We start from the raw sequence: 14,658 nt of genomic DNA, 5'->3' as shown, positions 1-14,658 counted from the left end.
GGTAGAAAGAAAGAAATAAGCGCAAGACAAAACTTGGCACTGCACAGAGGATAGGAAAAAAAAAAGCACCGGGAACGAGATTGTGTATACGAAGAAATGAAATGCGTGGAGGGCAGTTTGGTTAACCGCCGACGCGGCACCAAGGAAACTGTCCAAACCGCTTCATAACTGTGAGACATGAAACAAACGCGGTTCTGAAAAAAAAAAGAATAGAAGAGGAAGCGAAAGTGGATAACGGCGCAGCAAATTGGAAAATGAATCACGTGCTGGCATTGCGGCAGTGGAGATATCTGTTAAGGCGAAAGGCTATTACTTATTTATCGATGGTGGCTTAAAGTGAGATCATGTATAGATCATTTTGGCTGTGGACGTATTAGTGTCGCCTGTGCATCTTTTGTGTTCTTGTTGCGGGAGAGGGGGGAGGGCGCGGTGCATCGTCTTCATCTTTCTATACCTGTAGTATATGGCATGCCAGTCTCATGCCCTTAAACAAAATTCTCCGTTTTAAAATTTAAGGACATCTATCCAACTCCTCCCTTTTCCTTCGGATGTCATATAGTTTCGGTTTCTGAACCATTAATTTAACTTGGTCGTAAAATATAGACAGCACCATACAGTGCCAAACAATCTTGGATATATGCAATAGACGCGGATTGAGTGTTACAGCCAACCGTAGAGGTATGCGGTGAGAAAACGATCCGTCTTTTATGACTGAACTGATTATACACAGGCGGCGCCTGGGAAGAAGGTCTCAGCCAAACTCTCGCCGCAGCGACCATCCTTCTCTCTTAAAGACCACTAGTTTGAGCTGTATTAGTAAATTACCTTTCTACATTGCGAAAAGAAAGCCACTCTTACACGAGAAGAGGCATAAATAATGATAAAAAAACGCAATAACGAAAGACAAGTGGCGACGCCGCATTGAAGTTCTCGCAACTGCTCGACGTGACGTCATGGATTTTGACGGGCGTCTGTACGAGCCTGCTTATTTCTGTCATCGTTAAAGACGGACTAAATCGCATTCTAAAAGAGCCAAAGGCTAAACTTAGCAGCCTTCAAGAACATGTACCATAGGCCACAACGACCCCTAATATGTGTAAGAAAACGTCACACTGACGTACCGGCGCTGGGGGTTCCGGCGGGAAATTTGAAAAATGGGACTTTGACCCTCATTTCCTCTTCTAGAAACTGACCTATTTTACCGCGAAGTTGACGAACATAGACCTTTTGGCACAATACTCTATTAGTACAAACTGACTTAGTGTAGCTATTTGGTTTCCATTTCGAAACGCACTGGAACATTTATGGCGGTATCCTCGTCACAGTGTTAACCCGTGGAATGAAAAAGCAAGTATATGGTTCGCAATGTTGAATCGATGTAGGCTTTTCCAGGGGCAACCGCTTACATCGGTTGCTAATCTTCGTGCAAGTGATCGTTCTTCTCGGACACTTTGGGAAGGCTTCTTCACACTATGTTGCGGGATTAGGGGGTAGCGGCAGTTTGATAGTCGTCGCAAAATTTTCATTAGCGAAAGCAAATATACGTCGGCACGAAAACGCTCCGGTACCTTAAAACGCTGTAGCTTGACTACAGGCCGTGTCAACATTTTTTTTCAAGTCCGACCTTTGCCATTAATGCCAGACTGTTTAAAAATGCGCGCTTGACCGAAGTACGTATGACCCAAGACACTTAAATAGAAATCTGATTTTGTACGCGTCGAAAAAGAAAGCAAAGACACACCTGAAGACAAACCGTTATCACCGATGAGTACGGTTTGGCGGTCGCGTTCCTAATAATACCACTGCCACATGGGAAGTTGGCATCCTAAATGTGTAATCAGAATCGACAAATTTGAGTGTAATATATATAGCTGGATCGAATTCAAGAGTACTTAAAGACGTCGCGCGACAGTTCCCAATCTGCAACGAGTTCTATGTTCAGTGAGTGAAGCGTTCTCAAGACTGTCCGTGAGACAGTGGTGTGACTTATCGACAAATGTGACAAACACCTAGTGATTCGACCTATCAAATCTTATCCTACCCGTCCTACGTATTCGGAATGCTTGTACGTGATTTCTTTCAGTTTTCAAGTACAAGTATTTGTTCATCTTTATTTATGGTTTTGTATGGAGAGTACGTTTGTAGAAAAAAAACGAAAAACAATAAAATGTTGTTTCGTATGAGTCAAAACTGGGAACTAAAACTCGTTCCAGCGCATCAAAAACGCTACCGTAGGCTGTGCGTTAACTTTCTTCTGCTTAAATCAGAATATTGACGTGCATGAAGGACTCAGCATAACATATATGATACGTTGGGCATTACAGCATTTAACATGAAATTGGTTCCGCACTGTGAAGTCTCGTAGAAAACTGGGCTGTACACCCAAGCAACAAAACGCGTTGTCACAGAGAACATCAAGAAGGCTCAAGCCTATCACGCAACAATATCGACGACTTCCTGGCAGCTAAGAAGTGGCCCCGTCACTATAGGTTCTCCAACTCACCTTTCCGACGTTCCTTGCTCCGCGTGTTGGCAAATATCGTTGACGCAAGTATACTCCGCTTGTCGTGCCACACGGTCCAGCAAACAGGTCACCTTTTGCCTTTCGCACTTTCGTTTGCAACGACGTTAGGTCCCGCACGAAAACACACACACGCACAAAAGAAATCACGCCACTGCGCGACGCGCAACCCGTCTGCTTGTCTTCTGGAGACTTGTGTCGTCTGCTCGCGCGCTCGGCTACTGCTATACGGATGGAAGTAGCACATCCGTCGTCGCAGGGCGCGATTCCGGCGCCGCGAGACAGGACACGGCGTCGACGACGACGGCAGCAGCGAAGTTTCGAAGGAAGACTTCAAAAGCGAGACAGTAAAAGTCTCGCATGCAGAAAGGGAGGAAATGGAACAACCTTTACACTAGCGCGCTCACCGGTGCGTGCGCTTATGCGGAACGCGTTCGTCGATCGGTCTTGCGGACTTGACAACTAGGCGCGCAAGAGTACTACGACTCTTTGACAACGTGCTTCTGGGTGCGTCGATATATATATATATGCCCACACGGCTTTCGCATATATATATGAGCAATATGTCTTTTACCACGAAACAATATAAGCATGTAGGTTAGTTGTAGCATAAGAAAGCAGAGCGTCGTATGCCTTAAGAAAGCCTGTAGATTCTGTTTACAGAGCACGAATTTACTACAAAAGAACAGAAAAGTGGCCAAAAAACGTGACCAAAGAACGTGACAGTTAGCGAGAAAGAGACATAACGAGGGAAATGCAAGGATATTAACCAATTACGTGAAGTCCCCATTCACGGAAAGCTACTAAGCCATGCGGACTGTCACTAAGACTGTAAGAGGAAGAAAGCGAAACGATGAAATCCTCTGGTAACTAACGCAGTGTTGAGGGCAATCACTAAGCAGGACCAGGCTGTAGTAAAAAATGATCGCACCGAGACTTAACTTCTACTAGCTCATACGATAATTCCCGTCAGTGCAGTGACGTCATCGATGTCGCCACATTGTTGTACAGCCAGCCCGGTGAAAAGCTTAACTTAGCGGTGAACAGCTTAACTTCATTTAGTTCCAGCAGCTCAGCGAAAGTCGTGAATAGGACAACACATGGTATTACGTCAGGTCATGCCAATACTTTCGTACTATGACATTATAAAGGAACCGAGCAAGCACTGATAACAGGAAAGCAGGGAGGAATAGAAGATTTCTTAAATTAACAAATTGTTGAGCAAGTGCGTAAGGTTAGTAAGAAAGCCGCTGGTCAGTGGCTATAATTTCTTGAGTGTAAGCGTTACTACTAATTCGATGCTTCTGTTCGTACTCACAACGAAACGACAAGAGAAAGTAAGTGAAAGAAAAGAAAACGCGTCGTCGGTGGGGGTCCGGACCCTGGCCTCTCTGCACGACGCGTGTGACTTTCTATGGCACTAGGCTTGGGTTAAAACATACAGCATAAGGCGAACTTTCTTACAGCTTGCCAGATGTACGATCCAATGGCTGTAAGTGTTCCCTCTTTTTCTTTTCTGTTGCCTGTGCCCACCCGCTGTTACTTCATTATCGCGAAGGCAGCCATCCGTTTCTTCACGGCTAATTCAAGCAAACGAAAGAGACCATAACTCAAACGGATAGAAAAACGAAGATACGAAAAAAGAAAACGATTACAAATGGCCTGATCTGAGGATAAGAACTGAGGTTAAACTAACCACAGGAACTGGTTCACCCGTTGGCCGCAACCACGCACACGGGAAAGCGTGCGATGCGAATAAGATAAACAGATAGGAAGCTGGTGATGGAAGATGAAGAAGAAGAAGAACGTGGAGTAAAACGTCGAAGCAGCAAGAGGGAAGCGCGAGAAAGCAATTATACGCGATGACTGGAACAATGAACCGAGACGTTATCTCGGCGAGACGCGCCACTTGGCCGACGCGCAAGCGCGTCGCATCTTTTCGTCACTTATAATCCTCACTCTTAACTATAACTCTTAACTATAACTCTTAATATTAACGTAACCCTTAATTATAACCCTTAATCTTAACGTAACTCTTAACTTAGAAAGCGCTCTAGTTCGTACACGGAGACAAACATTAGACGCGTCGGCGACGCACTCAGGCTGTTGGACGGCACGAGGCTGCGGTATTTGCATTATCATCATCAGCAGCAGCATCATCAGCAGCATCATCCTGTTTTATGTCTCACGTAAACTACGAACAGGACAAGCGCAAGTTTGAAGAAGCAATCCGGAGCGAAGAACTCGCTCCCCAACTCTGGGCCGTCCATGCAGCAGGTCCACGACGCCGCCAGGAAACTCAACCTCCCGGTTCCGTCGTGGGAGACGCCCACTCCATGAGAGCCCAAAGCTCTCGTGGCCTGCAGGACCTGAATAAAGTTGATTTTCTTCCTTCCTTCCACTGCAGGACGAAGGCCTCTGCCGGCGATCTCCAATTACCCTTGTCCTGCGCCAACCGATTCCAACTAGCGCCCGCGAATTTCCTTATTTCATCGCCCCACCTGGTCTTCTGCCGTCCTCGACTGCGTTTCCCTTCTCTTGGGACCCATTCTGTAACCCTAATGATCCAACGGTTATCTAACCGTCGCATTACATGACCTGCACAGCTCCATTTTTTCCTCTTGATGTAGATTAGAATACCCCCGTTTGCTCTCTGATCCAAACCACTCTCTTTCTGTCTCTTAACGTTATGACCAGCAATCTTCGTTCCATCGCTCTTTGCGCGGTCCTTGACTTGTTCTCAAGCTTCTTTGTCAGTCTCCAAGTCTCTGCTCCATATGTCAGCACTGATAAAATGCACTGATTGTACACCTTATTATTTTTATTTATTTATTTGTTTATATACTCTCAAGGCCGAACTATTAGAGAGAAGAGTGATAAAAGAGAAAAACGAAATACAAGTAATTACAACATAAAACAGTCCCAATATTCGTTACCGACGGCTGTTTTTTTAACGTGACGTCAGTGGTAGAAGCGAGACTGGGGCAAGCAGGTGGTTCAATTCAGCGCTAGTTATCGGAATAAAAGGATCGGCACGCAAGTTGGTGCGGCTGCAAGGCTCACACCGACTCTGAACATGCAGTCATTGCGGGCTGAGATATGTATACGTTGCTGGGCGGAACAGCGCCTCAGTTAACATCAGTTAACACTGATAAAGTGCTCTTTGAAAACTTCGTTGCGTTAATTTAGCGGTCATATAGGTTGATTAATACGAGAAATAATGAAGGTCAACGTTCAATTTTTCTTTCCGTCTGGATGGTGCTGTTGCAAGGAACCGAGCGGGGCGCACCGCTCTACATATGAATGGTATAAACGCTGGCTTTGAGTTTCGGCGTAACATAATTATGTTTTCTCCTATATTCAAACTTCAATCCGACCCGCCGCGGTTGCTCAGTGGCTATGCTGTCGGGCTGCTAAGCACGAGGTCGCGGGATCGAATCCCCGCCATGGCGGCCGCATTTCCATGTGGGCGAAATGCGAAAACACCCGTGCACTTAGATTTAAGTGCACGTTAAAAAACCCCCAGTGGTGCAAACCTCCGGAGCCCCTCAGTACGGCGTGCCTCATAATTAGATCGTGGTTTTGGCACGCAAAACCCCACAATCTAATTTAATTTTCTTCTTCGGGCGGCGAAGTCGCCAGTCCACTGTGCCGCAGTCCATCCTTCGGCAGTAGACGATATCACCTGCGTACTAGCCTTAATTAGCCGATAGACCACTCTCGGAAGTAAAGATCCTGGGACTTTTTGCCCGGGACACTGGTATACGCACAGGTTCACTAAAGAGCTAATGCCGTGCTTGAAGGTGGCAGCACACTACGAGAGCTGCGACTATACACGTGAGTGAACGTTGATATGCGAGTGCCCCAGGGTTGCCAACCGTCCTGAATTTAACGGGACAGTCCCGATTTTTGAGTAAGAGACGCGAGTACAGAGCTGACCGCGCCAGGAAGGCAAAATGTTCTTGCTTTTTTTTTTTTTTCTACTGAAGAACAATCAATAAACCAAACTTTTTTTTTTAAATGCCCGACAGCTCAGTCGCCACCTCCTTCTCTTTCTTCTTCTACTGCCATTGTCATAAAACGTAAAACACTCGTTTTCGTCGTGATTCTAGTTCTGTTGTAGGACGCAATCGTTCGCAGCGCATTTGTATATTGGTCGCCGTGTTAACCAGGTTACTGGACCTTTCTTGTTGTAAATCGCGACAGGGCATAACTAAGTGTCGTGCAACATTGTTGCGTACGTGTATACAGACCGGCGGCTCCTGGCACCGACAGGGTCGGTCCTCGCCTAGTTTTCGAAACGGATTACCATTAACGCTTTCATGCAATACACCTCGATCACCAGTCTGCGACGGCGAGCGTAAAGACGTTGTTGCGTAGCCCTAGGGGAGACAATAAGTCTCGTAGACAACAAGGAAATGCGGTGCACTAATTACTAGACCGTATCTCATGCTGATTAAAACTGCTCCAAAACTGTCGGCAATGTATATTTCGCGCGAAGCTGCAAGGATCGCCGCGTGCAGAAGGCATTGGCGACCGCGTGGTCCCGCGCACGGTTCGACGCATCGACGCAACGGCACCACAGATATAGCCTAAAGTTAACAAGTAGGCCGTTCCACTCACGTCTAAAGAAGATCCCAAGTTTCGCCGCGCTCTCGACGTTTCGAGTACAAGCGCCCGTCCCTCTCTTCGCGCCTCTTCCTACGCGAGACCGGGTGCCCGCGCGCGTCAGACAGGGCCGACAGGTCATCGGGACGACCTATGGACGATCGCGATGTGACGTTCGCGAAGACCCGGCAAAAAAAAAAATCGAAGAACGAGAAGACGACGGCGTGGAGTCGGGGCCGACCGTGTGACTCACCCAGCGCATCCTGACGTCTTCGTGGCCGAGCCGTCTGCCGTCTGACCGCACCGGCACCGCGGGTGCCCACCGCACGACGGGGTGCAGGAACAATAAACTTCGCCGCAGCAGCGCCGGACTCCTCGATGGAACAGGGCAGCGACTCCCACACGCCGAAGACCCACATTCGCTTCCCCCTGTAACCCAGGGAAGAGGTGGGGCGAGCAAAGCGCGGAACGCACTGCAAGTGTAGTACACGCACACACGCACACACACGCACACACAAGCACACACACGCGCGCACGTAGAAACACGTCGGCGAGGAGCTAACGGAGCACAAACAAAGAAGGAAGCCGTGCACCACCGACCGGGCACCACTTTCGATCGGTCACTCTCTCGGACACGACGCACCGGCAGCAGAAGCAGGCAGCCAACTGGTCTAAAAGAACGTTGGCAGCAACCGCCGTGCCGACCCTGCAGCGGCTAGCTCACGCTTGCGAGAGTCTGCGCAGCGGCTAAGACGCGCGTAAACCCCGTTATCCCTGGCGTAACCGCTGACAGACGGTGTGCAGTGGAGAGAGAGAGAGAGAAAGTGGGGGGGGGGGGGGGGGGCTGTTCGGGGTGTGCACGGCGGGCGAGGGAAGAGGAGATGAAAATGAGCGGAACTTCTCGGCCTTCGTCTCCCGCCTTGCGCGCCCACTTCTCCCTTTGCTCGTGCATCGAGATCACTTTCTACGCGCGCGCGGGGTGCGTCCACTGCTCGCTTGTGGCCTTCTGCTGGTCGAGGAGCTGTTCCACGAGCTCACGCACTCGAACGAAACTAGAGGGTGCGGAAAGACCGCTAGTTTTCCGAGCGGCGATTTAGTCCCCACCTGCGCGCGGTTATAGGAAGAAAGCAGAATCTGCTTAGGAAAAACTTTCTTCGTGCTCACACCTATGGCAGTCAATCGACTTCTCTGCAGTGGTCGTACGGATTTCTTTACTGAAGTGAGGCTTCTCTTTGGCTCTTCCCCTCGCTTCGCAGGGACGGCTGTTTAACTGAGTAAACTAGGCCGATCGTGGAGAGAGTAATCGAAGGTGGTGACTAAAATAGCGGGACGATTATGATACCTGTGCATGGCATTAAGACCCCTCCTCGCTGCGGCTTTAATACACTTTCTAGCGCGGTTTAATCCTGCCGGAAGTGCAACGTCGCAGCGCCCACACGCCTTAACTAACAGAGCTAACGAATAAGCGTCCCCAGCAGCATATCTCTGGAGGTCTACTGGGAAGCTGTCGCTTGACTTTTGTGATAACCAACCAGTGGCTTCGGCAATTCCTTTTTTCGCCTTGACTGCAAAGGTGCGAAAATTGGATAGATTGGTTGTCTGTCCTAAAGCAAAATCATACGCTATATGGGATTCGCCTAGTGTAGTTACGTCGTAACTAGTTTTGACCTCGTTTGTCGATTCCTCCCCAGTTTGAATGCGGCCGCCGTGGCCACGTATCGAGCCCGTCACCTCGTGCTGAATGACAGGTCACCACGGTCACTGAGTCGGCGGGTCGTGTAACTAACTACACGATATGGAGAAACCTTGCTGCGCTGGGTGTGGCTTGGTGCCGCGGAGTTTTCCAGGCTTTATTCTATTCTCGCTGTAATGATTTTGTTAGTGTTGAGAAGAGTGTACTGCGACATGTAGCTAATGGAAAGGCGTTCGCCACAGCTGGCTTTTCTGCCATAAGAGTCCCTGTGCGAAGAAGCCCACTATCGAGATACCCTTCGTTTTGCAGGAGAGTACAGGACCAGGGCGCTGCAGGGCGCTGCAGGGCGCTGCAGCGATGGTGTAGAGGTACAGCATCCGCCTCGCGTGCAAGAGGACCGTGGTTCGAATCCCGGTGCCGCGCAATTCTCCACCGGATTAACAAAGAAGAAATGCGCGTGTTGATAAAATTGCATAAACAGGCCTGGAGTGCGACCTGATCCCGGTGACCAGAACCGGTAACGCACTCCCTCACCAGAGTAGGATTGGCCACCCTGGTGGAGTACTTGGCCACAGCCTCCTGTATGAATACAACAATCAAACCCCGGCCCTCAGTCCCCAGCAGCTGCGGAGCAATTGACCACGGCGGCGGTCAGACAGTGCGACGCAGCAGAGGGCGCTAAGAATACCTGGGTCCGAACAGGCCGCCATTGGAATCTGAACCTGGCGTCGTTTAACGCTAGAACGTTATCTAGTGAGGCGAGTCTAGCAGTGCTATTGGAGGAATTAGCGGGCATTAAATGGGATATAATAGGGCTCAGTGAGGTTAGCAGGACAAATGAAGCGTATACAGACTCCAATGCCATGGTAGGCAAGAAGCAGGCTGGAGACAAGCCAGTCGGGGAATATGGCATAGGTTGTAGGAATAACAGGGGAGAGCTATTAGTAGAGTTTGCAAAACAAAATAATTTGCGGATAATGAATACCTTCTTCCGCAAGCGGGATAACCGAAAGCAGACGTAGAGGAGCCCGAATGGCGAGACTAGAAATGAAATAGAGCTCATACTCTGCGCTAACCCTGGCATCATACAAGATGTGGACATGCTCGGCAAGGTGCGCTGCAGTGACCATACGATGGTAAGAAATCGAATTAGCCTAGACCTGAGGAGGGAACGGAAGAAACTGGTACATAAGAAGCCGATCAATGAGTTAGCGGTATGAGGGAAAATAGAGGAATTCCAGATCAAGCTACAGAAAAGGTATTCCGCTTTAACTCAGGAAGAGGACCTTAGTGTTGAAGCAATGAACGACAATCTTGTGGGCATCATTAAGGAGTGTGCAATAGCAGTCAGCGGTAACTCCGTTAGACAGAATACCAGTAAGCTATCGCAGGAGACGAAAGATCTGATTAACGCCAATGTATGAAAGTCTCTAACCCTACAGCTAGAATAGAACTGGCAGAACTTTCCAAGTTAATCAACAAGCGTAAGATAGCTGACATAAGGAAGTATAATATTATAATATGGATATAATTGAGCATGCTCTCAGGAATGGAGGAAACTTAAAGCAGTGAAGAAGAAACTAGGAATAGGCAAGAATCAAATGTATGCGTTAAGAGACAAAGCTGGCAATGTCATTACTAACATGGATAAGACAGTTCAAGTGGCTGAGGAGTTCTATAGAGATTTATACAGTACCAGTGGCACTCACCACGATATAATGGAAGAGAGAATAATCTAGAGGAATTTGGCATCCCACAAGTAACGCCGGAAGAAGTAAAGAAAGCCTTGGGAGCTATGCAAAGGGTGAAGGCAGCTGGGGAGGATCAGGTAACAGCAGATTTGTTGAAGAATGGTGGGCAGATTGTTCTAGAAAAACTGGCCACCCTGTATACGCAATGCCTCATGACCTCGAGCGTACCGGAATCTTGGAAAAACGCCAAGATAATCTTAATCCATAAAAAAGGGGACGCCAATGACTTGAAAAATTATAGACCGATCAGCTTACTGTCCGTTACCTGCAAAGTATTTACTAAGGTAATCGCAAATAGAATCAGGAACACCTTAGACTTCTGTGAACGAAAGGACCAGGAATGATTTCGTAAAGGCTACTCAACAATAGACCATATTCACACTAACAATAAGGTGATAGAGAAATGTGCGGAATATAACCAGCCTTTATATATAGATTTCATTGATTACGACAAAGCGTTTGATTCAGTCGAAACCTAAGCAGCCATGCAGGCATTACGCAATCAGTGTGTAGACGAGCTGTATGTAAAAATATTGAAAGATATCTATAACGGCTCCACAGCCACCATAGTCCTCCATAAAGAAAGCAACAAAATTCCAATAAAGAAGGGCGTCAGGCAGGGAGATACGATCTCTCCAATGCTATTCACAGCGTGTTTACAGGAGGTATTCAAAGACCTGGATTGGGAAGGATTGGGGATAAGAGTTAATAGAGAATACCTTAGTAACTTGCGATTCGCTGATGATATTGCCTTGCTTAGTAACTCAGGGGACCAATTGCAACGCATGCTCACTGACCTGGACAGACAAAGCAGAAGGGTGGGTCTAAAAATTAATCTGCAGAAAACTAAAGTAATGTTTAGCAGTCTCGGTAGCGAACAGCAGTTTATGATAGGTAGCGAGGCACTGGAAGTGGTAAGGGAGTACATCTACTTAAGGCAGATATTGACCGCGGATCCGGATCATGAGACTGAAATAATCAGAAGAATAATAAGAATGGGCTGGGGTGCGTTTGGCAGGCATTCTCACATCATGAACAGCAGGTTGCCATTATCCCTCAAGAGAAAAGTTTATAACAGCTGCGTCTTACCAGTACTCACGTACGGCGGCAGAAACCTGGAGGCTTACGAAAAGGGTTCTACTTAAATTGAGGACGACGCAACGAGCTATGGGAAGAAGAATGATGGGTGTAACATTAAGGGATAAGAAGAGAGCAGATTGGATGAGGGAACAAACGCGAGTTAATGACATCTTAGTTGAAATCAAGAAAAAGGCATGGGCAGGGCATGTAATGAGGAGGGAAGGTAGCCGATGGTCATTAGGGGTTACGGACTGGATTCCAAGGGAAGGGAAGCGTAGCAGGGGGGCGGCAGAAAGTTAAGTGGGCGGATGAGATTAAGAAGTTTGCAGGGACAACATGGCCACAATTAGCACTAGACCGGGGTAATTGGAGAAGTATGGGAGAGGCCTTTTTCGTGCAGTGGGCGCAGCCAGGCTGGTGATGATAATGATTGTGATGATGAAGATGACATGACCAGGATATCGGGGAAGTTACACGAGATGTGGGGACCTTTCGACCCGACACGGATGCCCGGTGTGGTTGCGGTACTGAGCTAGCTAGCGGGCTCGATCCCCACTGCAGCTGCCCGCATGCCGATGAAGGTGGAATGCAAAAAAAGTGTGTGTGTGTGATGTATGTATGTATGTATGTATGTATGTATGTATGTATGTATGTATGTATGTATGTATGTATGTATGTATGTATGTATGTATGTATGTATGTATGTATGTATGTATGTATGTATGTATGTGTGTATATATATATATATATAGCGAGAGAGAGCGAGAGAGAGAGAGAGAGAGAGAGAGAGAGAGAGAGAGGCGATCGTGTACAATGCATTGGGTCACATTAAAGAACCCCAGATGGACAAAATTAATTCGGAGCCCCCCTCCCCCCCCCCCCCCACTACTGCGTGCTACATAACCAGATAGGCGTCTTGGCATCTAAAAATTCACAAATTTAATTTCGATACCTTTCGAACGGGACGCGACGTAGTACATGCAGGGCACTCGTCGCGTGCTATAGACGTTGATGCTGATTGCAGCGAACGGTGACGAGGTGGGTGCCTGACAAATGGTGAGAATCTTCAAAACCTAACTACCGATGTTAATTGATCACTTGAACCCTACACTTTGCCTGTTAAGATCTTCAAAAGCCGCCATTCTCGGCTGACTCTCGCACGCTTTCACTCGCACCTAGAGCACACGGCGCGCGACCAAGGTGTTATCGAGATTGGACTTTATAAGGAACAGCACGGCGACGCCGACGGCGGCGGAAATGCGCCTGGAGTGTCCGTATAATCGCTATAGCAAGAATAATTCGTTGGGCAAGTCACCTCCAGCATTGCTGAAGAGGGCGTTGTCATCTGCAAATCGCAGGTTACCGAGGTACTCCTCGTATGAACATCGCGCTCAATCCTTCCCATTCAAAATGCCGAATTCTCATAAGCATTCAGCGAAAGTATTTGAGAGGTAGTTCTTCCTTGCCATAATACCCTCCTTTATTAACATTTTTTCCACAGTTCTTTTTTTTGTAGTAGATATATATATGACATCCTGTAGAATCTCTATAGGCATTTTCTGCACGAATACTTCATTTACTCCTTGACTACGCAATACGCCTATGACCGCTGGTATGTTTACTTTGCCGAACGCTTTTAAGACATCTATGAAAGCCGCACATAAGGGTCTGCTATATTCCACAGAATTCTCAATTACCCGATTAATCAGAACCCTGATTTACTGAGTTAAGGGTGATACATAAATGAAGATACAGAAGGAGGTCTCAGGGCACACGGATGTAAGATGGCCTGCTGTCAGGTAGTGCATAAAACAAATACCGTTACTAAGAAGCAGAGTTGAAAAAAAGCAATGTTAAAAAAAGAGCAAAATAAATGCATCTGATTATGAATCGCACAATTTGATGATAAAAAATACAAAACGATACCGGTAAAACAAGAATGACAATACAAAATAACAGACATTATTCTGCACAGAAATATTTCAAAACAAAAAAGAAAACGGATTATGAGTAATTACCACTAGGGTGTACACAGTTCATTTAACAATCTCGCATCCATAAAAAATATATAAAAATTTTACGTTCTATATATATATATATATATATATATATATAAAGAATACTTCCTATTCAAAAATAATTAGTGGCGAGGATTGTTTATTCTAAGTCGGGGATGATTCCAAAAAAAAGATATGCCAGATAAGCAGGCTGTTTGTCTGCCATAGTTCGTATTAAGGGTAAAAGTAAATTATGACATCAAGCGAATGTAGTTATTTTTGACAAACTCAACCCAACTTAATATGTCGCAAGGCATGAAGTGATTTATACAATATGATGACAACATTACATTTCTACAATTGTTAATGTGTGGCAATCGCGAAGTAGCTGAGAAACCTAGTGTGAAAGATGGATTAGACGCAAGGAACCCAATTTTTCTTTATTTTTGTGCGTGCTGTAACGGGGTTAAGTGTGTAGACTAAGCTCAGCCCCAAGTTGTAGTGCACTAGGTAAAATAACTGAATAAATGCAAAATAAAGCGTGCGCAATGTTGAAGTATTAAAGTAATGCCGCGTTTTTTAGCAGTATATTCTTACTCCATGAGCTGTTTGTTTTAGGCCGGAAGTCATAGCGATGTGAGTAGTGCACGCTTTAAATGTGAATTGAGTGTGACGCTGCGAAATTAACCATGGTTAACTGCGTGAAGGAAGCATTTTATGGGCCGAATGGAAAATCATAAATGTATTGTTTTGGAGGGGCTAATTATTTAGGTGAGCGTTTAGTCTGGTGGTAGGAGAAGCAATTGTGACAGGTCGGCAATAAGTAGTGGTATAATCAGCGTTATGGAATTGTTCAGAATGCGATCAACCATAATCGAGATTATTAACATAAATAAGAAGTAATAGAGGGTCGATAATCGATCCCTGAATGGGTATGTAATTTGGTAGCGTCAGGTTAATATAAACAGCTTGCTGCCTGTTAGATAGAGAGCTTAGATAGAGAGCTTA

This window comes from Dermacentor andersoni, chromosome 3 (genome assembly GCF_023375885.2).
Source record: "Dermacentor andersoni chromosome 3, qqDerAnde1_hic_scaffold, whole genome shotgun sequence".
In the NCBI taxonomy this organism is placed as follows: domain Eukaryota; kingdom Metazoa; phylum Arthropoda; class Arachnida; order Ixodida; family Ixodidae; genus Dermacentor; species Dermacentor andersoni.
Note: the sequence above shows the minus strand (reverse complement) of the source record.